Source organism: Canis lupus, chromosome 14 (assembly GCF_003254725.2).
Source record: "Canis lupus dingo isolate Sandy chromosome 14, ASM325472v2, whole genome shotgun sequence".
NCBI lineage: Eukaryota > Metazoa > Chordata > Mammalia > Carnivora > Canidae > Canis > Canis lupus.
The window spans coordinates 48,969,041-48,996,172 of record NC_064256.1 but is presented as its reverse complement, the minus strand read 5'-3'; the positions used below and the strand labels follow the sequence as shown (position 1 = coordinate 48,996,172).

Sequence of the window (27,132 nt, the reverse complement as noted above, 5' to 3'; positions counted from 1 at the left end):
TGATCACGACCTGTGGAGCTGTACGAATTAAAGCAGTAGGCATGAGAGGCTCCGGACATGCTGCTTTATCTCTTCCTCTGCTCACCTAATCTTTATCTGCTCACTCTTCAGTGTAGGAAAGGAAAGAAGGGGAGATGTTTCTCCCTGGTAACACATCTGAGGCAGTTATGATCTGGTTCCTGAGTTTCCTTGGAAGTATTTGTTTCTTTTTACAAATTTTGCAGCTCTTCCAGGGATAAATAAACATCACTCCATGAATATGAACTGATTATATCTCATTTTCTGTCATTTCAGTACTCTTACAGAAAAGGTGACTATACATTTGGAATATTATGCATCTTATGAAATAAAACAAAACTAACATTCATTCATTGAGGCTTCACTGGGTTTGGCACTAGAGGAAATGCAAAGAAATAGAAGACACAGTTTCTGCACGAAAGAAGTTAACAATTGATTAGAGGCTCAAGGCAAGTGAAAAGTTTCAGAGCCATAAAAAATTCAACAATAGCTCAAGACATAATAGGAAAGATGTCATGAGGCAGTTCGTGATTAATTTCAAAATGAGGAGCACAGACAATAATTGTTATATGAATTTAGAAGAGAAAGAAATCACTTTCATGTATATATATATATATATCAAGGAAAAATTTCAAGCAGAAATTGGTGGAATTTGGTGGCCTATAGGCTGAAATCAACCAGCAGGCCTATTTAATTTGGAACTCTTCCTGTTTATTTTTGGTTTTGGTTTTGTGTCATTTTTTTAAAAAGTTGCCAACATCAAAAACAAAGAGAATAATGCTTATAGTCCACGGAAGGCCCTTCCAGAATAAATTGGTTATTGTGGGAATTTAAAGGAAGAGGAATAAGAGAGAACATCCAATTACAGTCTTCCCCTCCATTAGTTCATTCACTTATGAATAGCATCTCTTTTCGATCTGGCATTTCGAGCACTGAAATATATCCCCTGTCTTCTCTACTGTCAAAAATTCTTGTTAACAACTACCTTAAAGAGACTTACTATTTCTTGAGCTACCAAAGATAATTAAAATCATCAGGGTAAAAACCAGCAGTTCTTTCTCCCAGGTGATTATCAGCTTAGAGCCGGCTTCACAGGCTGACCACTTCATAAAGTGAACAACTAGGTAATTAAATCCTCAGGTCTGTAGAAATCCACAGGGACTAAATGGCAACGAGCAATTTTCCATTTGAGGCATTTTGGGAATCAGGCCAATAAATAAACAGATATCTTAGATTTGACTCCAGCAAATACCCTGACTGCAAAGCAGCAAAACAAAAGCAAAGAGCTTTGTTCTCAGTCACTGTCTTGTTATTTAACACCAGTATATTGATAGAACATTGAAATGTTCTCATTTAAATATTCAGAAGCCCAGGATGGTTTGTTCTCCAAAAACTTTTTGTTATCATATAAACATATGTCCATCTTTGTGGGCTTAATTGACATTTACTGCCTCAAGTTTCTTTCAAAACTTATTTTATTCATTGAAAACACCAAACATTCTGTGAACCAGTATGCATATCCAAAATATTTTTTTACACAATATTTCAAAAATGGTTCTACTCATACTCTGACTTCTACTGAGTAGTGCAGCATATTTTATTATCTTAATAACACATTGGTCTCTGAATTTACCTTCTGAATTTTAATTGACAACAAGGAGAATCACTCAGATCCATATGCCATGTTAGGAGCAAGGATTTGGAGTAGGAGGAGAAAAGATAACTATTTTCCAGCACAGTAGAGCCACTTAACTATACATGTCATCCTCATATTCACCTAAAACAACTTAGCATACAAAAAAATTAGCTTTCCAAAAATGAGAGACTTTTCCACTTTATAAAATATTTTGAGCTTGTTACACGGTACCCCTGGACATTGCCTCCGTTCTTACACATAGTAGATACTTGATTCATTCACCAAATATGAATTAGATGACAAGTGAGATGTTCATCAAAATCTATATTTTATATTCAACATAATTTTCTTAGAAATATATATATATTTTTATTATTTGAATATACTTATTCTGTGGTGTTTAAGATCATTTTTACCTGCTAATCTCTTTAAGAAAAAAACAAAAACAATTCACTTTGGTCAAGCCTGGGAAATCTACAACCTAGTCACGTTTAAAGTCAGCCCTGAGGATATCCAGGAATCTGCTATAAATTCTTTCAATTCATAGGGCTTCAAAGGATGAATGGCATTAGACCACTCACCTGGCAGCTCAGCCACTTGGGGTTATAATTAAACAGATTGCAACCTTTCATTAAAATGTTCTTTTTTGTAGTTACAGAGAAAAAAATGTGGAGATTAAAGTGACCTTTGATACTGCATAATACTAATATTTTTTTCCATTTCAACTAATATGGGGAAATGGACAAATAATAATAATGAAGCTGCTTTAAGTTTAAAGCAGACGAGGCTTTGCTGGAAGCTGTGCTTAGAGAGGACCAAATATGTCTCCTAAGGTGCGTACAGTCCTGAAACTGGGACACTGTTTAAATTAGATCCGTCCATTGGGCAAATTCCACCCTTTCAAAGATACCTCTTCCTGGACCCTCATGTAAGCATAAAACAATATAGAGCCACAGGGTTCACAAAGCTAAACAAAGCTCACAAAGCTGGCCAGAAGTCAAAGTTGCTCTAGAGGATATGTGCTCATTTAGGCAGCAGGAGGATAAACGGGGCCTCTAAAGCTCAAGCTTCTGCTTTGTTCTAGTCTCTGCGGTAACGCTCTCTATATCATAGAGCTGAAAACAGGGCAAATATTAGCTGGGTGTTCAACGGGCAAGTTTAAAAAAGGGGGGATTTCACCGCATGGCTTTTTCTCTTGCTGTGAAACCTCCTATTCAATTACTATTCACTCTTCAGCTCTGGCTTCCAACCTTATTCCACTGAAACTCATCCACATTACCCATGACTTCCCGATTACAAAACGCTGTTGACATTTCTAGGCCTTGCATTGAATACACCTTCCTGCAGCACCCAGCGTGATAATTAATCCATCTCCCAAAGCCTCTCCCTCATGAGCCTCATGAACTTGCGTGATAGCAGGTCTCTTTCTACCTCTGGTCGATCTTTTTCCATGTCCTTTGTAGACCTTTCTTATTCTTCGTCCTCCTAACATACCAGAGTCTTCAGTTTTATGTTCTCTCTGGACAAGGTTTTGTTCTCTCTCATGGCTTTAGTTACAACTTATTCATTCACTAGATACACAGTGGTGGCCAGGGGCTGGGAGGTGAGTGGGGGGTGGGGGCAGATAAGTGAGGAGAAATCATTTAATGAGTAAAACGTTTCATATTTTCAAGATGAAAAATACTGGGGATCTTTTCCCAACAATGTGGATTTACTTAACACTGCTCAACTGTACACTTAAACACAGTTAAGTTTGCAAATTTTATGTTGTGCTATTTTTTCCATGTTAGATGAACAGATGATAGATAGATCAATCCCAAATCCCAAGTTTAGGATAATTTTGGTTACAAATAGCAGAAAGGTCATCCTCAGCATAATGGCTAGCTTACTCCATGGATTAAAGATGATTACACCTGCTCCAGGCTGCAAATTCTCACACATCAATGGCCTCATAAGCATAAAGGAACTCTCTCAGCAGGTCCCAGAAGACACCTCTTTATTTCTCATTGACCAGAATTGAATCACCAGCCACTTCCTAAGCAAATCACTGGCAAGGGAAATGGTTTCACTATGATCAGAACAGACTATTCCAGACGAGAGGCAATCCTTCCTGAGAATGAGGTCAGGTTTACCTTCCCAAGCTGCACAGAGGAGGGGGAAGCCACAAAGTCAGAGCTTGACCAGCAAGAAAGTGGCAACGTGTTACAGGTGCAGTTGGCTAACAACTGTTATTTGCTACACTGATCTCTTCCCTGAGCAAGAGACCCGTGGATATAACTGTTTCTGAAACGTCAGTTCGCATATCAAACTTAACATGTGCAAAGCCCAAGTCATTTTGTGCATTCCTTCTTCCATAAGAACTCTTCTCATATTTCCTATTGCATCGGGTAACACTTCTATATAATCAAAAGCCTAGTCAGAAACCTGGGAGAAGACTTTAACTATCTCCTTTTTAGTAATAATCCCAGTTCTGGCATTTTTGATTCCCCACTTTGTTTCTATTGCCACTGCCTGCATACTCATCTCCATGCCTGTAGTCTGGCCTTCTCTCACCCAGTTCAACTGCTGAACTGATACTAACCAGAGCAATTAATCTAAAGCACAAAGTGACAATGTGACTCTCTTTAAGCATTGTGTACAATGGGTGTTCTTTGGACTATGACTCCCTGAACTTAAATGCAAAAATTTTGCATGTGTAAATATGTGAAAATTTCTGATAGATTATTCCAGAGGAATCCATGACTCACTAAAGAAAACAAAACAAAACAATAAAAACAAAAACACATTATGACACTTTTAGCAAAATGGATAAAAACCTAAAATATTAAAAAACACTAAAATATTTAGCATGGAATATAAGACCTTTTATAATCTGTATCCTACCTACCTCTCCAGACTCATCCTTTATACCGCTTTGCTTTACATTTTATGTTCTCCTTACACTACTTACAGATACTCAAGTATACCTCTGCACCTACGTATAAACCATTTTTTTCTTTCTAGATTATTTTTTCTGCCCTAATTCATTTAACACACACCAATATATCCTTCAAAATCCAGTTTGTATATCACTTCCTCTGTAAAGCCATTATTTATAGCCCCAGAGCATATCACTTCCCTCTATACATTTTTATTCTATAAATATTTTTTTAATTTAGGATATATTTGACATTACTGTATTTTACCTATTCCTTCCATCAAATTGTGAGCTGCCTAAGGAAAAGATGGTGTCCCATTCTTTTTGTATCCTTATATCTTAGAATAAATCCCAATACAACATAAGTGTGCATGAAGCATATCTTGAAAGTAACAATTTGAAAATACACATGCCTGTAATTAATAGTAGCATTGTAGATAGATCTGATATTGAGCATTATCCTTCTAAATGCTTCCTTTTTTTTTTACCTCTGTCTGAAAACAATGGTCCTCAAATTTTAGTGTTCACCAGCCTTCTAGTGAAGCTTCTTAATAATACAGAAAGAAGCTCTGAACCCTATCCCAGACCTCCTATAGCCAGAAACTCAAGAGCTGGAGCCCTGACATCTGCTTTTTAAATAAGAAGTAATGTATAGAATTGTCAGTTCACTATTTTGGAAACTAATATGACACTGTATGCCAACTATACTTCAATCAAACATCAGCAAGTTGCCTAGATAAGCATCATACACATCAACTCCTAATGACTCCACCACAGCCTAAGAGTCTCAAGAATTGAAAGAAATCAGTTTCCATTCCAGGACAAAGATCAGAAAATATTCTTATTGTCTCCCCATTGTGGCCTTAGGTAGAAGGTTCTGTCCCCACTTTCCACATTAGAAGATAATCCATCTTAGTCACTGCCAACCCGCTTCCCTTGAAGTTCCAGAAGAAATGTAAAAGGATTTTCAGTCCTGGAAGTCATTTAGACAGTTCCAGTTGAAGAGCCAAAGCAGAAAATTAACATTCCAGCTCCCAGAAACTTTACTTCCACATTTCTTCGGGGCGTAAATAATTTGTAAATCAAATAGAATTGTTCTGGCTCTACTGATTTTGCATAATGACTCAAAGCATAGCTCACAGCCAGTATTATTTTCCATACATGTCCACAGAAGACTGACCGCACTATTTCCTAAGCATCCCAACAAAGCCTCCAACCCACGCTCAACCCCCCTGCCCAGGCCCATCAGTCACTGAAAGACAAAAAGGTAAGTTTGTTATATAATAAATCATAAATGGCCCAGAAGATAAACCTGGCCAAAGACTTGAGTGCTTGTAGCCAGAGTATAGCTGTTTTCTTTTTGGTTGAGAGAGCAAGCACAACTCCTCAGACTCTCTCGAAGTCTGCTAATCAAGACACTGGTTTCTTCTCTGATGATTTTTACTCTTTAGGAAATGAACAGACATTGGTGTTACCCTTATAAGCATAATTACTTACCTTATTACCATATCTCATCTTATTTATGAAATGCCTACCTCGGTAGATATGGCAGTCATGGAGGTGTCTTACATTGTCATTCAACAGAACCTACTGTGGGAAGCACAGCTGATTATTAACTCTAGCTGTCATCCCTCTGGATCCACTGGACAATTATTTTTCCCAATATGCTTCCAGCCAACGACTTAGCACAATGCAGTATTAGGTCTAGCTCATTTTCCCTTGTCATGGTACTCTTCTAATGAGCAACTTTTGCTCAGGGCAGAGACTTTGCCAGGATTCCATTAAAGTTTAAGTCTTTTACTACCTAATCCTCCTTTTCCTCCTTCCTTTCATAGATATCAGACCTTCATTGTGGTATGAAGGCTCTCGTTATTCTGCTCACTCTCTCTTTATCCTTCACAGATGTTTACCCTCAATAAGTCTCCTATCTATTCCCATCTTGGCTTCTTGAAAGACCTAAAACTGAAACAGTGTTTGCTGTGTTAAAATTTGTTGCAAAGTTTTTACAACTACTTCCATTAAATGGTGGAGAGTCAGGGAGCCCAGTCTTCCAACCACCCACACCAGGATGTCAACTGAAAACACCTGCGAAGCTGTCAATCAGTCCACCTGCCAGCTGAGTTCCACTAAGTTATCTCCATCAAGACAATGGGGAAGCAGAAAATCACCCAGCGAAGCTCTGCCTGAATTCCAGATCCATATAATTTTGAGATGAAATCAACTAGTTGTTGTTTTAAACATTAAGTTTTGGGGTAGGTCTCAGCAATCAATTTTTCTCTCTTGTTTAGTTGAGATAAAAAAATCAATACCCTATGTACATAATTCTTCACAAAAGAAAAAGTTTTAAGACTTTATAAGAGAATTTTCCATAGTCTCTCATGCTATAATTTTTAATGTAAGATTAGGTTTTATTCAAATCTAGCCTGTTGGGTTCAATAGAAACATCTTGTAATTTCATGTGCTAAGAAAGCACCTTTCAGAAGCTCCCCTATCTATGGGTTTTTAATTCATTGGCTTATTTCTACCTTAACTTTATAGGAAATGACTTATTAATATTCCAGTTAGTATGCAATTCTGTAAGATTTTTTTATGCTGAAAAGGGGTAGGTGGGGGGTGGAGAGTTTAGTGGGAAGCTTTTCAAAAAAAATTGGGGCTGTTGAAAAGAGCATGCTGCTGCAGGCAGATTTGAAATGGAACACTGATTTTATTTTGATCAATAAATCCAGATAACACAAGGCATTACCATTCTCAAACACTGCAGATTTTGCTTCATTTTAACTGAATGTGTCTTGTGGAGTCTTGTTTTATTCTATGAAACAGAATGACAATTTTTTTCCCCAGTCAGACAAGCTAGACCTATCTGAAATCAATCTTTCAGCATGGCAAATGCATTGTAAATTATAAGGCCATGTGTATACTAAAGCAAGTGTCGTAGTTAATTTTAACAATTTTTTAAAAGCATGTCAGGATTTTGATAATACCAGAGAGATGAAAATTTCTTACACAGCCTGCCAGATCAGCACAGTTTTCAATTTGAGATTATAGGTCATTGACTAACACGTCATCAGGTTTACACAGTATTTATGGCCTATATGCTCAAGAAATTAAAAGCATTCAATCTTGGGCAAGCTATATATGTGAATGACTAAAATGGAAGACCTAAAATATTATGGTTGTGATAAATACATAGCTTTAATAGATGTTTTGATTTATCTTCCAAGGAACCCAACATCTGCACTAAAATCACATAGCCATGGAAATTTTCTAATACCCTGGTGTTGCCATGTCCCATGGAGTCACCTACAATTCAGGCCCTTGTCCTTAATACCCTTGTCCTTAAATTAGTTGATTCTCTGAGAATAGGACTGCATAACCTTAGTTTCTTACTTTATCTTTAAATGCCATTTTTTCTTTAATGGTGCTCAAAAATCCTACTTTTTTGAAGCATAAGTCATTCATTCATACATATATATATCCACATATACCTTCTACTAGAAAAGGTTTAAAGAAGAAGAAGAAATAGAAGAAGAAGAAGAAGAAGAAGAAGAAGAAGAAGAAGAAGAAGAAGAAGAAGAAGAAGAAAAATTGTTTAGCAAAACACAAATTGTTTTATTTTTCAGGGGAAGGGTATTTATTTGTTTTGCCCTTTTAGTAGTTTGGCCGGTGCTCAAACTCTGAGATTGAGAAAGACAACTGTTGGAAATGCACAGATGTCCAGATCTCCATCCCTATCCCTTCCATGCTCCCTCTTCTGTCTTTTCACTGTCTTTTTTAGTGATCCCATACACTCTTTTAGCTACAACTGCCACTTCTTGGCAGATGAAACACCCTCTAGCTTATGAATCTAACCCCGACTTCTCTCCTAAACTCTACCTGTGGCACATCTCCAACTCGTTGTCTTCTTTATAACTCAAAAATCAATGTTTTCCTGAAGTTCAATAAATATTCACTTAATCTAAACCCTGCATTTTCTGGATGTGAAAACTAAATCCTAGTGTGCTTTACTAGGTTAATCTACAGCTGCCTCTTGCAAACTAGCCCATTTCCCTGGAAAGAACCAATGCCTACAGTTTGCTCTTTGAGATGACTAGTAAAATTGAAAAATTTCTGGTTTATCAAAACAAAATTAAAGAAGGCATTTAAAAAATTACCACCATCAGAAAATGATAATTTTTAGTTCTTGATTTTCCACTTATTATTAGAGATTTCAGTTTTCCAGCAAAGTTTTCCATTTTGTCATTAAGTTTAAGTTGTTTAAGCACAATTTTTAAAATTATTTATTTACTTACTTACTTACTTAAGAGAGACTGAGCAAGAGAGAGAGAGAGCACAAGCAGGGGTAGAAGGAGCAGAGCGAGAAGGAAAATCAGACTCTCTGCTAAGCAGGGAGCCCAATGACGGAGCCTCTATCCCAGGACCTCCAGATCATGATTTGAGTGGAAGGCTGATGCGTAATTGACTGAGCCACCCAGGGGCCCCTCCTGAACACAACTTTTAAAGTTATTTTAAATTCCGATATCTGAATCACCTGTGGGTATCTTTCATTGTCTAGTCCGCCCTAAGGTTATATATGATAAATCAGGACAGTTTATAGAAAAATTGTAGAGGATCAAAAGGGTGATGTCATCTTTCTCCAAAGGGCCCTTCTTAAGCTTCTAGAAGGCAGTTTTGAGTAGGAGTGGAGCCATTAACCCACTCAGGGCTTAAGCTTTATCAGGCCTGATCTGTTTGTTTTACCCTTATATACCTTGCCTGTTGACATGTAGGGCTTTCAACTGGGATTCTGGGCCCATCCATCTGGAAGGCCCTATAGTCCAGTTTTTATCTCCCCAGTACCACCAGCCTTCCCATAACTATTTTTTGCTCAGCTTTTCTCACTCCTGGCCCATACTACCTCAAGGGCAGAATTGGCTTAGAAGGTAAACCTCACTTCTCTGCAAGTCTCTTTATTCTGGGATTAGGACTCCTCAAATCCTGGCTGCCTTGGAAACCATACAATGCCTTCAAACAGATGTTTTTCTATATTTTATCCAGATTTTCTAGCTGCTCTCAGTGGGAGGATTAGTTAGCTCCAAGCCAGTCCATCATAGCTGGAAGCCAGGATATATTTTGAAGATACTGTGAATGGGATTCGCAGACAAATTAGATGTGTGAGTTGAGTGAAAGAAACTAGTCAATAATGACTCCAAGGACTTTTGTTTGTTTGGCTGGTGATCAAACTCTGAGATTGAGAGTTTTGGGTTTTGTCCTGAGAAACCATAAAAATGGAATTACAAGTAACTAAGAAGAGCAAAGCCATGTAGGGGAAACAGGTTGGGGCAAAAATTGGTCAGTTCAGTTATGAGTATGTTAAAAGTAAGATACTTATTACATACACAAGTGGTGATGTCGAGCAGGTAGTTGGAATACAAGATCTGGAGTTCAAAGAAGTCCAAAATGGAGAAATGAATTTGTGAATCTTCAGCCTGTACTTTTGGAGTTTATTTATTTTTTAAAAAAGATTTTATTTATTCATGAGAGATACAGAGAGAGAGAGAGAGGCAGAGACACAGGCAGAGGGAGAAGCAGGCTCCTTGCAGGGATCCTGATGTGGGACTCGATCCTGGGACTCCAGGATCATGCCCTGGACCGAAGACAGGTGCTAAACCGCTGAGCCACCCAGGGATCCCACTTTTGGAGTTTATGAGGTAGAGGCTGAGATGCACACTCTTAGAATGCAAAACACAGTGGTGATCTTTGAAAGATGAAAGAAGACCCCTTGTGCATCCTCCACACTTTACAGCAGGACTTTCAGATTAGAATGACTCAAGTGGAACAAGACAATGAGAAAGTTGGGGACAGATTCTGTGCTCACAAACAAATCCTACTACGCCCCAGTCTCTCTAAAGGAAAACAATCAAGACTCCTTGTCCTCTCACTCAGGTAGGAGGCTTGGCGCCATTAGTTTCCCTTTCCACTCTTCCTCCCAGAGGACTCCACCTGGTGAGAGGGGCCCGAGGACAGAGAGAGAGGTGTGTATTAAAGGGAAAATTAGAGAGTACCCAGGGACTTGGGAAAGAGAATAAAAAATGAGAAGGAGAAAAGGTGAAATAAAAACACAGGACACTTGAAAGCAAGTAATTCTTATGTTTTTATACGTACTTAATTCTATCTGCTTACATTAGGACGTCTAGGGGTGTTGTGTTTGAGTCTAACCTCAGTCACCTGTAAGGAACACATGGCTTTATCATTAACTAGCAGTAGTCTACTTATTCAACAGTTTCTCAAGGAAGAAGAATAAAATTGCTTTCGTAAAAAAAAAAAAAAAAAAAAAAAAAAAAAAAAAATTGCTTTCGTAAACTGAAGAATCCCTACATCTTCTTTTTGAAAAGTGATTTTTTTTCCTGTTGTCTCCCCATTCTTATTTAGCATTTCATATACACTGTCACCTTTTATGAACCCACCTGGGATCAAATCAGAATCACAAAGGCTGAGCTTAGGTGGCTGCATTTTTTAATTTCCATAGATTTCAAAGCCTTGGTTAGGAACCATGACAAATAGTTTTTCACCTTTCCCCATTATTGATGTTATCCAGTCGCTAATTGCTACAGACTAAATGTTTGTGTCATAATCCTTTTGTTGCCATCTAATCTCCTATGTGTTGGTATTTAGAGATGGAGACTTTGGGAGGTGATTTATCATGAGAGCATGACCTCATGAATAGGATTAGTGCCCTTATAAAGGAGACCCCAGAGAGCTCCCTTGCCCCTTCTGCCATGTGAAGACATAGCAAGAAGATGGCGGTGAACCAGGTGGCTGGCTCTCAGACACACAATCTGCTGGTGCCTCGATCTTGGACTTCCCAGGCTCCAAAACTGGAAGAAATAAATTTGTGTTGTTTAAGCCACCCAGTCCAGGGTATTTTGTTACAGCAGCCTGAATAGACACAGACACTAAATGAAGAGTGGTCCACAGATGTCACCATCACTGGAGGGTATACTTAACTCATGTCAATTCTGGATCATCTCAGAAGCCTCTGATATCATTTTCCTTCTCTTGATTTCTACTTGACTTTTTGCCAATATCCATATAACTGATACAATAATCTTCCTAGAACATCATAAAATCACATCACTCCCTGATGAAGAATTTACCTTGGCTTACTGCTATATCAAGTTCCTTTTTTTTTTTTTTTAAATCTAAGTCTCCCTAAAACAGCACTGTAATTCTCTATCCTTGCCTCTAATGTCAATCTCTCTAATGTGTCATATAACAAAAATTCAATCCTGTTTATATTTTATTTAGTTTCATAATGTCTTCTTATGAATTATAATGTATCACACTGTTGGTGTATAATGCGTGATGTAATTAGAACCAGACACTTAAGGGGTTGACTTTCCAAGTATCCATAAAGGCCACTTCAGAGAATATTAGGAAAATAAGCACTTCATGACCTAAGTGTCAGAAGATCAGAATTCTAGCTTCAGCTCTGATGGTAACCAGTTATGTGACCTTAGGAAGATCTTTTGATCTCTTTGAGCCTCTGTTTTGTCATTTGCAAAAGGGAAGGCATATATTTAATTATCTCTCAGGTCCTTGTAACTCTAAGGTTTTATGAGGCTCTTACCTCTCATAAAGAAGGGTGAATTAATGACCAAAAATAAATAGCATTAGCTTACAAGTTAGTGATTTTATAGGAAATATGCATTTGAAGCAACTTAATAAACTTTATACTATATTTAATAGACACATAAATTAGCAATATAGTCTTACAGAGATTTTTGTTTCTTGTTTTTGTCATTTGTGCAAAGTGTTTTGGCTTGTGTTTATAATCTACAGCAGTCTACCTCTGACTGATATGTCTGCTTTACACAAACTCTAACATTTCCAGACAACCCCAATTGCTTTGAATCTGCTCGCATCTGGTCACAATAAAGATAAAGCTGTGATAACATTTCTAGAAATAAGTTAAAATTATCTGAGAAGCCAAAAAACTATAACCATAATAATAGAGATTGCTACATCTGTTGAAAAACTGAAGGGAACTGCTGCAGATTAGCTGCATCTTGGCCATTTTTGCCTCCAAACTTTGCTGAGATTCTCATCCACACAGATTACGTTGTATGGTGCTATCAGTACACCCATTATTTCCTTCAAGATCGGGGTCAAAACTCACTTTACTAGCCCTTCCCTCTCAGTGGTCCTTTACTCCTCTTGAGACAGCAGTCAGGTTTAGCTCCACTCCACTCCCTACCCCTTTATAAACTCTCTCTCCCACCTGAAACATCCACATCAGAGCACCATCATCATCATCACTCTTCTAGCTGTTCAGGAAGCACATTCTGATGTGCCCACTCCAACTTCTCATCCTCCATCCCAAAATTCTACACCAATTCTATACAAATTTTGAATATATATCCTGGTCCGTTCTTCTGGATTATGAATATATTAAAGCAAAATATATTGATGACCAAACAGTAGCACATAGGTTAAAATGAAAACATATTTATTAAAAAGTGCAGGTTATGAGACATTTGATGGTGTGAAAAAAAAAAAAAGAAAAAACAGACTTCTGCATAGTAGAGTTAGCTTTATCATATTATAGGTCTGGTTAAAAGTCAAACCTTCCATCAAAATGAAGGATGACCCGTAGAATTCTCCTGATTGCTATGTAGAAGAGAGAGGAACCATTTTGATTAATTCTAATAGCTAGGTTACATAGGAGGAAGAATGATGCTTTTGAGAGAGAGTAAATGGCAGTGGTTAAGGGCATCAGCTCTGGATTCAAGCTGCCCAGGCTCAAACCCCTTTGCTAATTACCAGCACAGACAGTGTGAGCAAGTTACCCTACATCTATCCCTGTGCCTAAGTGTCCCAGCAATATGGTGGGATGGCACTACTTCCTACTTTATGAGGTCCTGGTTACAATTAAGTTGTCCACACATATGTACGTGTGTAAAGTAGATAAGGGTTTCCAATTATTATTGCTGTTGTTACAAGGTCCCTCAATTAAACATATAAAGCAGCAACTTAAGAACAGATAGAGAGCTGGTAACAAAACCCGTGTTTCAAGTGTGAGTTTTTACCAGTTGCAAATGAAACAATTGAGAATTTTTAACAATTGATCAATCAATCTTGATTCACAGAGGGAAAGCACATCATGAAGAACCTGGTGACACAGAAGAGGATCATCCTACACACAAAGTTTTCAAAGAAAGAAGACCCAGAATAGGTCTAGCACTGGACATTCCCTTAGCATCCAATTTCTTAGTTGCCATTTAATAGTAAAACAATACAGGGAGTGAGTCATAGTGGAGTTCTTCATACATTTATGTAAAGTATAATGTTTATGCTTATTTAGTAGTATTATATTAATTAAATACTATTCATATATCTGAGGTCAGCCCCTCATCTAGTCATATTTGATGCTGTTTCTGTAAAACCCAGGCTCATAAGTGGACATTCATACCTTGTGATCCAAGTGTCTGGAGTGACTGATGCTGCTGAACCCAGGATGGACAGGTCAGGCAAGCAGCTCTTCTTTCACAATGGTGCCTTCACGGGGGCCTATTCCTTATTTTTCTGCCAGTTCAATTACATGACTCCTCTGAAGTGTCCTGTGAATTATTACAAAAGCATTTGAAAGCTTAACGTAAAGGAATGGGTTCAATCATTTCACATAGTCCACTCCCTCCTTTCCAGACTCCTGCTTATCTACATCTCCAGTATATGGATACAGCCAGCTTCCTCTTGCCTTCTTGGTCCCATTCCTCCCCAACACTTCTCCATACACAGTTCTCCACAAGTGAACTAATACTGTGTTTTCTTCTCAAGAGTACTTTTCTTTTATCTAGCCAACATGTCATATGACCCCTCACTTTCTGCCTTTCTTACTGAAAGCACAGTAATTTTATGTGATTTTTACTCTCTAATCTTTTTGCACATAATTTGCCTCTTTCTGTAGTTTTCATTTAACAAATAATGTGCCAGACCACTAGTGTCAGTCATTAACCTCAGGAAAATGTGTTCCCTCTCTTCATTCTTTTTATGAGTTCAAAAGCTAGCCTAGTCTTGATGATTTAATAATAGTTATAACAACATATGTGTGCTAATTAGAAGGAAAATTTTAAGTTGTATCAGACATGATACAAATATTCTTATCTCAACTTTTTTACAGCCAGGATCCTGAGTCTATCCTCACCATACCTCATTCCTCCAACTTACTTAGGAAAGTACAGTGGTGATATAACTTGCCAACAATATTTGGCTATTGGAAATTTGGAAACATGACTATTCTTGTCAAATGACAATGAGAATGGTAAGACATCTGTCCATGGGAAAGAAATTTGTTTTCCTTTACTATGGCTGGTCTGGGATGTCAACTACTCTGTTTGAACGTATCATGGCTTCATGACCTTCAGTACTCAAGAAAAATTTAATCCTCAAAGAAGAAAGTAGATGCTACTTCATGAAAATTAACAGAGGCACAACTCTGGGTGAGTATCTGGAAAAGGAGACAAGATTATCATGGAAACAGAGAGGACACAACTCAAGAGGAAAGCTCAGTACTTTATTATAAGAGTTATGTACATATTTTAAAAAATGCTGGCAAAGTTGTATTTGGAGAACTCTCAGGCTATCAATTACCCTACCTGTCTCAAGAGCCAGAAAACAGGAAAAGCTTCGATTGCCCTTGGTGAAGATATCTGTCTGACCAGGAGAAACAGCACAACTGAAACGGTGCCAGAGGTGGGCAGTGAGCCCAACAAGCCATTGGACCTACATCAGTTAAAAACAACAGTCTGATTAGGTCAGCAGGCAGAACCAGGAGCTGATATGTATGGAGGAGCACTACTATGGTCAAGTCCTAAACTAGAAGCCGCTCACTATGTTTGCACTTCTTCCTAATAATGCCAGGAGTTGGGTCATATGATTCCCATTTCAGATAAGAGAAAACTGAGATTCAGAGAAATTGACTCACTTTCCTAAGGTCATAGACCCATGAGGGAAGCCAGTCTCCTGAAAGTCTATGTGACTCCATCTTTCCATTGTACTCCCTCACTGTACCTTGAGAAGAAGGGCAGCATGCGGAGGGGAGAAGTACAGAGAAACAACCACAGCAGGGAATTCACACTTGAGTGAAAGGATGGTGAAGCAAATTCCTGACTAACTTATTGCAAATGGCTGAAACCACAACCAAAAAGCATTTATAGACATTACTGTATAGTTAATTTAAGGATAACTAATCAACAACTCTAGATAACATATTCTTGGGGTATGGATAAAAATATCTAATATTTTTTAGTTAAGGAACTTTTGAAGAAAGCACAAAGGCAGGGTTACTTTAGCCACATTAGTGCTCCAAAATAATGTCAGGAAAGGCTTCGCAGAGGGGCTCTTCAACCTGAATTTCATAAACTAGTAGGCATTTACCAAGTGTGGAGGTGTTAGGGAGAAAGAAGAATATAGGGATTCCCAGCAGAGGACATGAACAAAGATACTAATACCTGAAGTAGCATAATCTGATCTATAAAAAGCAAACCACAGAAGTCTTCTTCAGGAAAATGTACATGCCTGAAAACTACTTCAGTAAATTTTGACACACATATACAACTCTGTAACCTCCACCCCAGTCAAGGTATAGAGCATCACCACTCCCTAAGACAACCCCTTTGTGACCCTATAATTCAATTGCTACCAACCACAGTCAATACTGGTTCTAACTTTTATCACTATGGATTAGTTTTGCCTGTTCTTGAATTTCTTCTTAATGGAATTATTGGTGGGCAGCCCCCGTGGTCCAGAGGTTTAGTGCTGCCTTCTGCCCGGGGTGTGATCCTGGAGACCTGGGATCGAGTTCCACGTCGGGCTCCCTGCATGGAGCCTGCTTCTCCCTCTGCCTGTGTCTCTACCTCTCTCTCTCTGTCTCTCATGTATAAATAAATAAAACCTTTAAAAAAAAAAACCAGAAAACATAATGGAATTATTGGTATATATTCCTGTGTCTGGGTATCAACATAAAGTTTTTGAACTGGGTGCATCGGTACTACATTGCTTTTTTATTGCTGAATAGCATTCCAACATATGGATATACTGTAATTTGTTTATCTATTCAAGGAGCAGGTTGTTTGATGGCTAATGCATGGTGATGGGTTGAAGAATGGGAAATGTATCTCAAAATGATCTTTAAAAAAAGAAGACAGGACAAAAATCAAGGCATGTGACTCACTGAAGAATCTGGACTTTATCCTAAGGACAACAGGTAGTCATTAAGGAGTTTTAATGAATTTTAAAGGGGTGGGGTGTGTATATAATCAGATACTAATACCCATCCTATCACTGAAGGCAAATCTCAATCTCTAATCAGTAATTACTTACGTCTCACCTCAAAGTCTGAGTCTTTATACTTGCCATCCAGAGTGGATGCGTTCCCTCTAATATCTTTCATTTCCATGTTCAGCTAACATATTTTGAGCATCTACTATGTGTCAGAAACACTATTAGTAAATGATGCACACCTAATGGTTCTTCAGGTTCCTGACATCCTCATTGCTCATGAGAGTATTCTTACACTGCAAGATCCACGTCTACAACACAGCCTGGCCATTTGATTTTGTTCTGCATTATCCAACTCCCTTGTAATAATGGGAGGATTTGATTCTGCTCATTCTTTTTGGAAGAAAACATAACTTTGTGATTGGCATTACAGCTGAAAACATGTCTCCCCCACAGCACAGACACACTGTTTCAGTGGCTCAGAAGTATTAGTGTTTAAACATTTCACGTTCAATCTCAGATAAGCTACTGGTGCCAGTTGGACAACTAAGTTGGCAATTGTCAGCTGAACTAGCAGTTATGGCAGTTTTCTGAACTATCAAATGGAAAGATTCTTCTGACCCTTTTTATGGGACTAGAGCCAAAAAATGCATGCACACAAAATACCCTAGTCTCCATTTGTCATAGGTAGTTCCAATGTAGGAAGTATAAAAAGAATAAGGGCCATCAATTTCTGACGCTTTGAAAAGATCCAAAATCATTTGCTTGTTTTATCCTCCTCCATTTAAAACTGCTTTTATTGAGTACAACTATTTAAGAAAAATCAAATTTTAGCAAGTATAATTGCTTAAATACAGAAAAATACTGCTCACTTATAGAGCACTACATGCTTCATAAAATGCTTTGTGAGTCGAGCTTTATGTCAGGGAATTTTGGAATGCAGGTTAGCAGGTGATGCCAGACAATGTGGGGAGAAAAGAAAGAGAAAGAGTAATGCCAGAGGAAAACAACTGAAAGGACATCACTGTCACCTGGTCCAAGATGAAAGGTGAGTTATTTGCCAGCAGTGGGCCTCCTGGAATTCAAGGAACAAAGACTACAATAAAGATGGACTAAGCTTAGGGATCCCAGAGGAAACTGAATACAGCTTTCCTGGCAAGCAGAAGAAACTGGGACCATGAATGCCTACAAACTGGAAGTGACCCACATGGCAAAGGCCTCTGATGGGCAACAGAGGGTGGAAAGACTCACTAGCCAAGCCCTCAATGATCATGAGGCAGCTGCACATTTCAAAGACTGATTATTTTGCTGGATCCTTATTTGCTCATTCTCAGTCTATAGATAAAATATGTGTATATGTGCTCTGTGTGGAACAGGGTAACTTTAGGATATATTGTTTGGCCTGCACTCTCTTTCCTTTCCTTTGCTTTGAAGCAGAGATTGGGCTCCATGTTGTTTCAGGAGAAGCTCATGGCAGAGCAACCTGGTCTTCCTTTTGACACGCTTAGCACCTTGGGAAGAAGGAGGTTTGAAGAGAATGTCCCCAGGCTGAATTATGAGCCTTTGGACCGGAATTCGTACTATAATCTGTAGTCACACAAAACTTCAAGGAAACAGAATCCTATATGGGTCTTCTGGATTGACCAGGATCCCATAATCTAAGAATGAATGGCATGACAGAGCAGAACAATCTGACTGAAAGAGTAAGGTAGGTTGAGAGGACACATATTTCAGGGGTTCTAATTCTTTATGATTCCCAAGAAATCCCAAATTTTCAGACCAATAATATGGGACAGAAAGAACATTCACACACAGACCACTATAGTCTCCAGCCAGGCTGATGGCTGGAAGGAGGTACAACTGTTTTTTTTCAGCACAAAGTCCTTTTCAGACTACAGGTAGATGGGAAATACAGGCAAAACCATGTGGATTTGCAATTGCTTGGTTGATTTGTCACGGAACATCATTCATGCTCTTTTTCCCAGCTTTTACACCTCCAGCATAAATGTAGTCTTTTTATAGTTAAAAAAATTACTTTCCTCATCATTTTATCTTTTATCTGCAGTATGAAATCATTAAAGACCTTTCCCCCTGAACTCCTTCTACCAATGAAGTTGTAAAACTATATAAATTTCTAGTTTTCTTCCCTGAGCTACAGTCATTTTTCTGCTCCTGATTCAGTCTCTAGTAGTCTCCTTACCTTGGAAGAAATCCCTCTTGCCTTAATCCTATTGGACTTCAGCTTTGAAAATAAAACCCATAAAGCCCTCTCACAAATTTTTCTAGACAAAGGAGCAGGAGACCTCACTATTTCCTTGAATAGAGAGGAAAAGGAGCTTTTCTCATTATAAAATCATTATAAAATTAAGACTCATTGTCCAGGCAACTGGGAGCAGAAGAGGTACAGTTATACCACTTCTGAAACTGTTAATTCTACTGTGTCTAACATCTGTATTCTAGGCTTCTCTCCTTCCTCGGGCTAAAAATATGAAGAGCCTTTTATGCTCCAATCAGTGTTTCTAAATTTACTCATCACAATGGACATTTCAGTCATATCTATGGTGGAAAGATGACCAGCAGACCACCAAGGCCTCCCCGAAAACTTGGTAATGTATGTGGAACCTTGCTAATGTACATGAAATAGGAGGCACAGGGATGACTACAGTCACATCCCCTCCAGCCCAGCCAGGAAAAAGGCAGAGCAAAAATTCCACTGCCCTCTGAGGAAAAGCAGTAATTACACACACAGTCTCACCAGACAGGCTTCCTGAGTGGGGAATCCTGGCTCCATCAGGATTATGTTTCTTTGATAAGATACCTGACTCTGGGGCACCCAGGCTCAGTGGATGAGCATCCGCCTTTGGCTCAGGGCATGATCCCTGGGTCCTGGGATTGAGTCCCACATAGGGATCCCTACAAGGAGCCTGCTTCTCCGTCTGCCTATGTCTCTGCCTCTCTCTCTCTCTCTCTCTCTCTCATGAATGGATGAATAAAATCTTTAAAAAAAAACCTTAAAAAAGATACCTGGCCCCTCTATACCTCAAATTCCTCACTATATATACTAACAGTATATATGTTTCAAGTGTTGTTGGGATGATTGAGTAAAAATTTACAGATATCCATATTACAGAGAGCAAGAAGAGAAAGCTGAAGGGAGAGGACACTCCTCCCCCGTGAAAGTTCACACATTGCCTACACAAGCAGTTATATTCTATTGGCAGGAATGTATTCACAGGGACACATCCTAGGGTCAAGGGAATGTAATCTTTATTCTGAGAAGTCATGAACTAAGATTTGGGGTGTTCTGCTTCTGAGAGAGAGGGAGAAGAACTAGTAGAGAACAATTATCACCTTCTACCAGAGGTATCTCTTAAAAGACTGGGTTTATGAGTGGAGATTCATTTCCTGCCACAAAAGCTTAGGTTGTCTCGCTCAACACCCGGTACTGAGGTCTTGCAAGATGTATGAGGTAAAGAACATTGTTTTTCCTCCAAAATGATAAGTACTTCCACAAGATTGGAAAAAGATATGCTAATGAAGGGGATATTCCTAAATTTAGAAATCTTACCTTCTACAAAAGAGTATGAGCGTTACTCAAGAGTAATTGCATCCGGTGCCAAACCTAGCTTATATGGTGGACAGGACAAGCACTATAATCTGAGTTTGTAGATTAATAAAATTGAGATTTCTTATTCATACAAAACTTCATCTCTTATCCATGACTTCTGATCATAAAAACAAGTATTTTTTTCATTAAACTAAGTTTGTTTTGTAGTCTATCTAAATAGCTAATCACTGTTTACAACACTTTTTACAAGAAAAAATGGCTCTGAGCAAAGTAGTGTCATGATAAAGTTGTATTTTAGAAGCAGGGCATCTGAATTCTGCTCTCAACCTGACTGCTACTTAGTTTGCATCTTGGACAAGTGAGTAATATTTGTGTGCATGACTTATTAGATTGAAAAATGTGAAAGCTTTGTAACTTAACTCTTAGGTCTATATAATGTGTCACCAACTATAGTATGAGCTATTCCCAGGCAAGAACCTAGCCCTGGTATAACAGACGGAGAACCACCTGTCACTGAGCATACAAAAATAATTCTATAATATGTAATCTGTTGGACCATATGACCTCTAAGGTTATATGGAAAAATGTTTGGATAGCCACAAAGTGTCAAGAAGCATTGAGTAAATGACTGGTGAATAAGTAAAAGCACCTCTGATTTATACCGTTTGGTGAATAAATCATTTGATACTTGCAGCAAGTGAACCAAAAGGAAATTGAGATATTCTAGGAAGCAAGGTGAATCAGACAAGAGTCTGGAAAAAAAATTATTTTTTAATGAATTTAACCACTGGTAATTAGGATTGGCAGTAGATATTAGCATAAACACACCATCCAAATGATAACGCAACTAGAACATTGTTATAAATTCTTAATGCCTCTTTTAAGAATAGAAAATGACAACTCATCAAAGAACAATTCATCGGAGTTCACCCAGCACTGACCTGAGCGCTTCATTGCTCTGAACTATGGAACCCTTTCCAATTTACCAGGCAAAATGCTTAGAGTGGAGAAAAGAGAATTTTCATACATTAATAGTCTAGATTGGTAGGTTTCAAAATTTCTTGGCTGAAGAAAATTGTTCCATTTTTTTCAAAGGAATTAGTAGGCAGAAATCCAATGTAATAACAACAATAATAGCAATAACTAATATTTATTATAACTGTGTTCCAGGTACTATTCTAAATATTCTCATTAATATAGTTAAAACTCATAGCATTACCCAGAGTTCATTAATATTATTACACCCAGTTTATACTAGATGAAGAAAGTTGGTAATAGTGAGTTTAAGTAAATTGTGTAGATCACCAAAGTTATAATGGAAGGAGCCAGATTTCAAACAAGTCTACCCCGGAGCTCATTTGTACTCTTTCCTTCCATATATAGCAGAGCTGTCTGGTTGGGAGTGAATGGACATCCCAAGCACTGCCTAGTGGTCTAAATGAAATCTGCCTTCAGAGCACTTCATATGTAGATATCAGGAAAGTACTTCTGAGGTTGTCCTTGAATTTACTAAACAGAAGTCTCTCCTTTTTATGATCTACTGTTTTTAAATATATCCAACCCCTTTCCATTTAATTTTCCAGAGTCAGCTCTAAGATACAGTCATATCCAAATGAGAAACAATTTTTTCAAGTCCCCTTCTGGAGCAGAAGGGCAGAAGTAAACAGTAGATTCCTCGTAAGGAAAATAAGTGTTCAGAGCAGCTACATGTGACTAAAATGGATGTCAGCTGATTGTGGGAGAGTAATGACCACGTGGAACTCTGTCCTTTACATATTCAATAGATGTCCAATGACCATGGTGGTCAGAAGAATGTATAAAGAGGGAAAAGGTATGCTTTTCATTTCCATGTGGTAGGTGTCTTCACTTCAGTCTGTTTGTAGACAAGGATTTTAATCATAGTGTACTCTCCTGCAAGTGCAAGGTCCTTCTCTCATTCTGAAGCCCTATTTTTTCTTTCTCTGTTGAATGAAGTAGAACATATCCCCAAAACATGAGCCCTGGTCTGCAATGAATACAATTGGCCAAGATAGACTTAGGCAAGAAAGTATGACCAGCAAACCTCTAACCCAAATTCAACTACCCTGGGAGAAACTCAAGCATATCACCCCGTATGACACTGTCTTGTTCAAAAGTATGATCTTGTATCCACAGGAACATAGACCTCAGATAGTAGCAAAAGAAACTTCCACATACTTTTAAAAATCCTTCCTATAACTCAATTCAGTAAAGATTTATCCAGCCCCCAATCTGTTTTTGGTACCAGTCATATCAAGATGACAGTGACACAGTATCACCTTGTCAGTATGTTATAGTAATCATGATCATCCTTGCTCATTTGTAAACCTTTATCTGTCAACAATTTCTCTCCTATCATGGGTGAAAGTCCTCATCCTTAAATACTTTTCTCTCAATAGTGAAAAATTCCAATGCTTCTCCTGATCTGGCCACAATAGGAAGGAAGTACTCAATTCAGCATCACAGAAACAGCCTCAGGGGGCAAGAAGTTCCCAGGATAGGCTTAGGCTAGGGTTCATTCCCTGGATTTAATCAACTTTGTTAGTGAGTGTGAAGAATCCTAGAGCACTAACCACACATAACAATTGTCTTGCTTTGGTACCTGTATTATGAAGGCTTCACCAGCCGTATGAATTGGCTGTTCCAGAAGAAAAATCCTCTATACAAGAGAACAGTGTGTAAGTGGAATAGATGTGACAGATGATGGTATTGAAGGAAGATCTTTTTCATGTCCAAATCTGAAAATTCTAGTTTATACCAGAGAAATGGACAGAAAGATGGAATATACCATACCATATAGAAAATGAGATTTCCAACTCTAGGCATTGGTTCTCTATAAAAAGTGTCAATTATTAAAAATCTTTTCAAAAAACATAAAGAGCATACATAGTTCCAAATAACACTAAATTTAGCTTGGAATTTTGAAAGCCTATTATTTAGATATGCAACTAGATAACTACTATTCCTGCTGTGATCATAGATTTTAAAATATGCAAGTGTGAGATTGCTATGCTTCACTGATTACCTTTTCCTACATTTTTATTTTATTTTTTGAAGGAAAAACAGATGTATGTACAGCCCTTTGGTGAAGTATGACTAACACCATATCACAAGTTCATTGGAAAGCTTATAATTGATCACAATAATTTAGTAGTACTTTTTAAAAAAAATTGATAAAATTGCTGCACGACTCTAGAATGCACAGAAGTTGTGCAATTTAGTAGTCATTTACAAAGGAACATAAAAAAATAAAGTACCCATTTTTCCCAGGAGAAATGGAAATGCAATTTCCTAAGCAAAATCTATTCATGTTGGAATTTTTATTAGCTTTCTGTAATGGAAAGGCTATTAAATATATATTGTTTTGTGCTTCTGAATAGTTTTCACATCTTCTTAAGTGAAGACAAGATCAGTATTGCATCACGAAAAGTACCATCCACGCATTCTAAGTACCAGTTCACAATGCGATAGGCTGGGTATAAGACAAAATAAATTCCAAAATCTAAATAGGGCAAATGTGTTAAGATGAATGAAAGCTTTATTACTTACTCCATAGATGTCATGGAAAGGATCACAAAAAAACTAAGATTTGAAGCTAGCTTTTACTGAAATGGTCTTTAAAGCCATTTATTTGAAAATATAATGACACCTAGTGGCAGATTCAGCTTATCACTACTGTGTAGTCCCTGAGAGACCTCTGACCGGCCACCTTTCTAAGACATTAAAAAAAAAGGAAAATAAATCTGGCATTTTGGGTCCACATGAAAGATGGAAAGGTAGTTTATTTCAGCTAAAAGAGCAAGGTTTCACTTAATAGTCAAAACTGACAAAATGAGAGTAAGATAGCAATTTGAGAGCAAGAGGCTATTGTTCTCTTTCCTTCATATTCCTGTGTGTTGGTGCTCCACATGAACCTGAACAGAAATTTGCTAGAATCCATTCCATCATTTCAATGAGGACAATTAACTAAACCTTGTTAATGTCTACTCTGATAACATATGATAATGTCGACTTGTACAAAATAATAAGCAAAAGGATGGTCTTGATCCAGTCCCATTTCAAGTGAACCAAGGAGCTTCAGCTATAGTATCCTATCAACTTTCCCTCTTGTCTCTAAGGAACTAAATCCAGTTAGATCCTCTGAAAGCATTTACTGAGAACTTACAGGCAGGTTAAAGATTCTTTCCTTACATGTGCCTGCTTAGACACCATAGACTTACATGGACAATTTCTCTCTTCAAAAGTATATGCTACATTACATGAAATATTTAGGGCAACTTTAAGCCCCAAAGAATCCTCCACCAGGTGTGATATAAACCAGAAATTATTGGGTTATCTGTGGAAATGGTTTGAGAAAGTTTGAGATTTCATTAAAAGCTCCATTCCCATGGTGTTATACTTAGTTCTTAATTTTAATCAAAGATATATTATATGCCTGCTAAGCCCCAGGCACTGTGTTAGACCTAGGAGAATGAAAGTCAAGTAAATCAGAACCTTTGACCTTGGAACTTTCCAGTCTGGTGGATTATGAAATCAGGAAGCACACCAACACTGAAACAAAGGTAAGCACTGGATCCTTTTATGAGACAAGACAGGGAAGAAGTTACCCATCCCATTTTGTGCAGGAAGGGGGAGGAAGCAATGACAATGAGAAAAGCCTTCCTTGACCAGATGGCATTGGTGCTGCCTTTTAATTGTTGAAGAATGCAGAGATAGATGAAGAAATGCACAGCAGCAGGAGAAGGTTGTGGGGAGGGATGGATAAAATGACAGTGAGTTGAAGGGGGAGAGCATAGGATGTATGTGAAAAGCAAATCATCCAACACACATCTTACTCTAAAGGTAATCAGCTGAAGGATTTTAAGAAGAAAAGCCACAGAGGCTTCTTGTGTGGTGAATCTGGTTGAGCAACCAACTCTTGATTTCCACTCAGGTCATGAGATCAAGCGCCCCATCAGGTTCTGCGTTCAGCAGGGAGTCTGCTTGGGATTCTCTCTGCCCCACTCCTTCTGCCTCTCTTCTCTTTCTCTGAAATAAATAAATCTTCTTAAAAAAGTAGAAAAGTGATAGCGTTTATTTGAAATTTAAGAATGATCACTCCCCCTGAGAGTGAATCAAGGGCTCAATGAGACCTGTTAAAGTCACAAAAGACTGTGTAGGGGACTGTTTACTGGATCCTGTGAGGAAAAGGCTCATCTAGTTTAACTAGTTCAATTCCAAGTTGGCTGGTTAGACTCAGGATCTATGCAACTGAGGCAGAGAATCTCACAAATTGGCCAATTAGTCATTTTTAACAATCCAGTAACTTTCAGTCATTTTGCTAATCTAGAAAACTTTCAATTCTTACTTCCTCCTACCTAACAGTAACAAAACGTTAAGAATGAAAAGGAGATGATAAAACTGACAGAGGCAAGAGTCCTTGTGAGACTTTTCCCGATGGTCTTACTGCTCCCACACAGGTTGGAGCATCCGTCAAGACCAGAACTAATGTCTCCAAGAAATACAAGCAGAGAAGCAAAATACAGATCAAGAGAGAAAATGCAGAGCTTGGGGAGAATCGTTAAGTCTAATATCTCCATGGATGGGCTCGTGGTTTTTATTGCTTTAGGAAATAAAGGAAGAACCTCTTGTACCCTTAGTCTTCCAGATATCTTTTGAAGCCAGGCTCCCCTAAACATTCCCTTGAAGCACAATCTGACGATATGACTATTTCTCCAGAAAACCTCACAGAACAAAATCAAAGCAATGAGCACAGAGTTGATACAACTACTGAAAGCATGATATGTTTTGTACACATAGGAGGAAAGGAAGAAAGAAGGGACCCCTACACAATATGCAGACAAGAAAACAGACACCACGAATTCCAATGACTGAAGCTGCTGCTGTTTTCAAGACAAGAAATGATATGGGTCTAAACAGATGCATTGAGAATAAAGTCGGAAAATGTAACCTATTTTGAAAATACTAAGGAAATTGAATGAAACTTACTGACCAGTTAGTTGGATATAGAATACAGAGGAATGGAAAAATCTGAGATAATGCCCATATTTCTGGCTTTTAGAAGGCTAAGCAGCGATGACATTCACCTAACTTAAAAATGTAGGATGAGCTAAGATTGGAGGAGAGAGTGCAAAAGAGAAGGAATTAAGTTTCGTTCAAGTAAGGCTGAATTTTCTGTGGGACATCAGTGAGCTGCACTCCAGGGCATTGATTGTTGTTGCTGTTGTTTTGCTATTGAGTTGTGTGAGTTCTTTATATATTTTTATTTTTTTAAAGATTTATTAATTTATTTGAGAGAGAGAGAGAGGGAGGGAGGGAGCAGAGCTAGTGAGAACACAAGTGCAAGGAGGGGGGCGCAGAGGGAGGAGAAGCAGGGTCCCCACTGAGCAGGGAGCCCAAAGTGGGGTTCCATCCCAGGACTCTGAGATCATGACCTGAGCCAAAGGCAAATGCTTAACCAACTGAGCCACCCAGCAGCTGCCCATATATATTTTTATATTAATCCCTTATCACATACATGAATCAAATATTTTCTCCCATTCTGTAGGTTGCCTTTTAATGTTGTTGATGGTTTCCTTTGCTGCACAAAAGCTTTTTAGTTTGATGTAGTCCATTTGCTAATTTTTGTTCCTTTGCCTTTGCTTTTGATGTCACGAGATATTTTAAGAATAAACTAACTACCCAAGCTACTGCCTTATTTGTATTCCCTCTCTCCAAATT

At 38.1% G+C, this 27,132-nt stretch overlaps 2 long non-coding RNA genes across 10 annotated transcripts in view; one reads left to right on the top strand and one right to left on the bottom strand.

The window, feature by feature from the left end:
* The window catches only part of LOC112670739 (uncharacterized), a 114,610-nt gene extending 99,279 nt beyond the window's left edge, over window positions 1-15,331 (bottom strand). The window contains exons 1-2 of the long non-coding RNA XR_007402108.1: window positions 15,203-15,331; window positions 14,020-14,167 (exon numbers count right to left, since the gene is read on the bottom strand). This is a non-coding gene — a long non-coding RNA (uncharacterized LOC112670739). The remainder of the gene's footprint in view (window positions 1-14,019; window positions 14,168-15,202) is intronic.
* Window positions 1-27,132, top strand: part of LOC112670737 (uncharacterized) — a 56,657-nt gene that overhangs the window by 15,286 nt on the left and 14,239 nt on the right. For 2 of the 9 annotated variants that reach the window (XR_004804609.2, XR_004804602.2), the window contains 7 exons: window positions 6,474-6,823; window positions 13,998-14,072; window positions 14,728-15,046; window positions 16,668-16,812; window positions 18,261-18,534; window positions 19,287-19,432; window positions 21,978-22,225. This is a non-coding gene — a long non-coding RNA (uncharacterized LOC112670737). Of the gene's footprint in view, window positions 1-5,742; window positions 5,839-6,473; window positions 6,824-13,997; window positions 14,073-14,727; window positions 15,047-16,667; window positions 16,813-18,260; window positions 18,535-19,286; window positions 19,433-21,777; window positions 21,927-21,977; window positions 22,226-27,132 lie in introns of those variants that run through there. The other 7 variants (XR_004804611.2, XR_004804605.2, XR_004804606.2 and 4 more) reach the window with 7 other exon arrangements.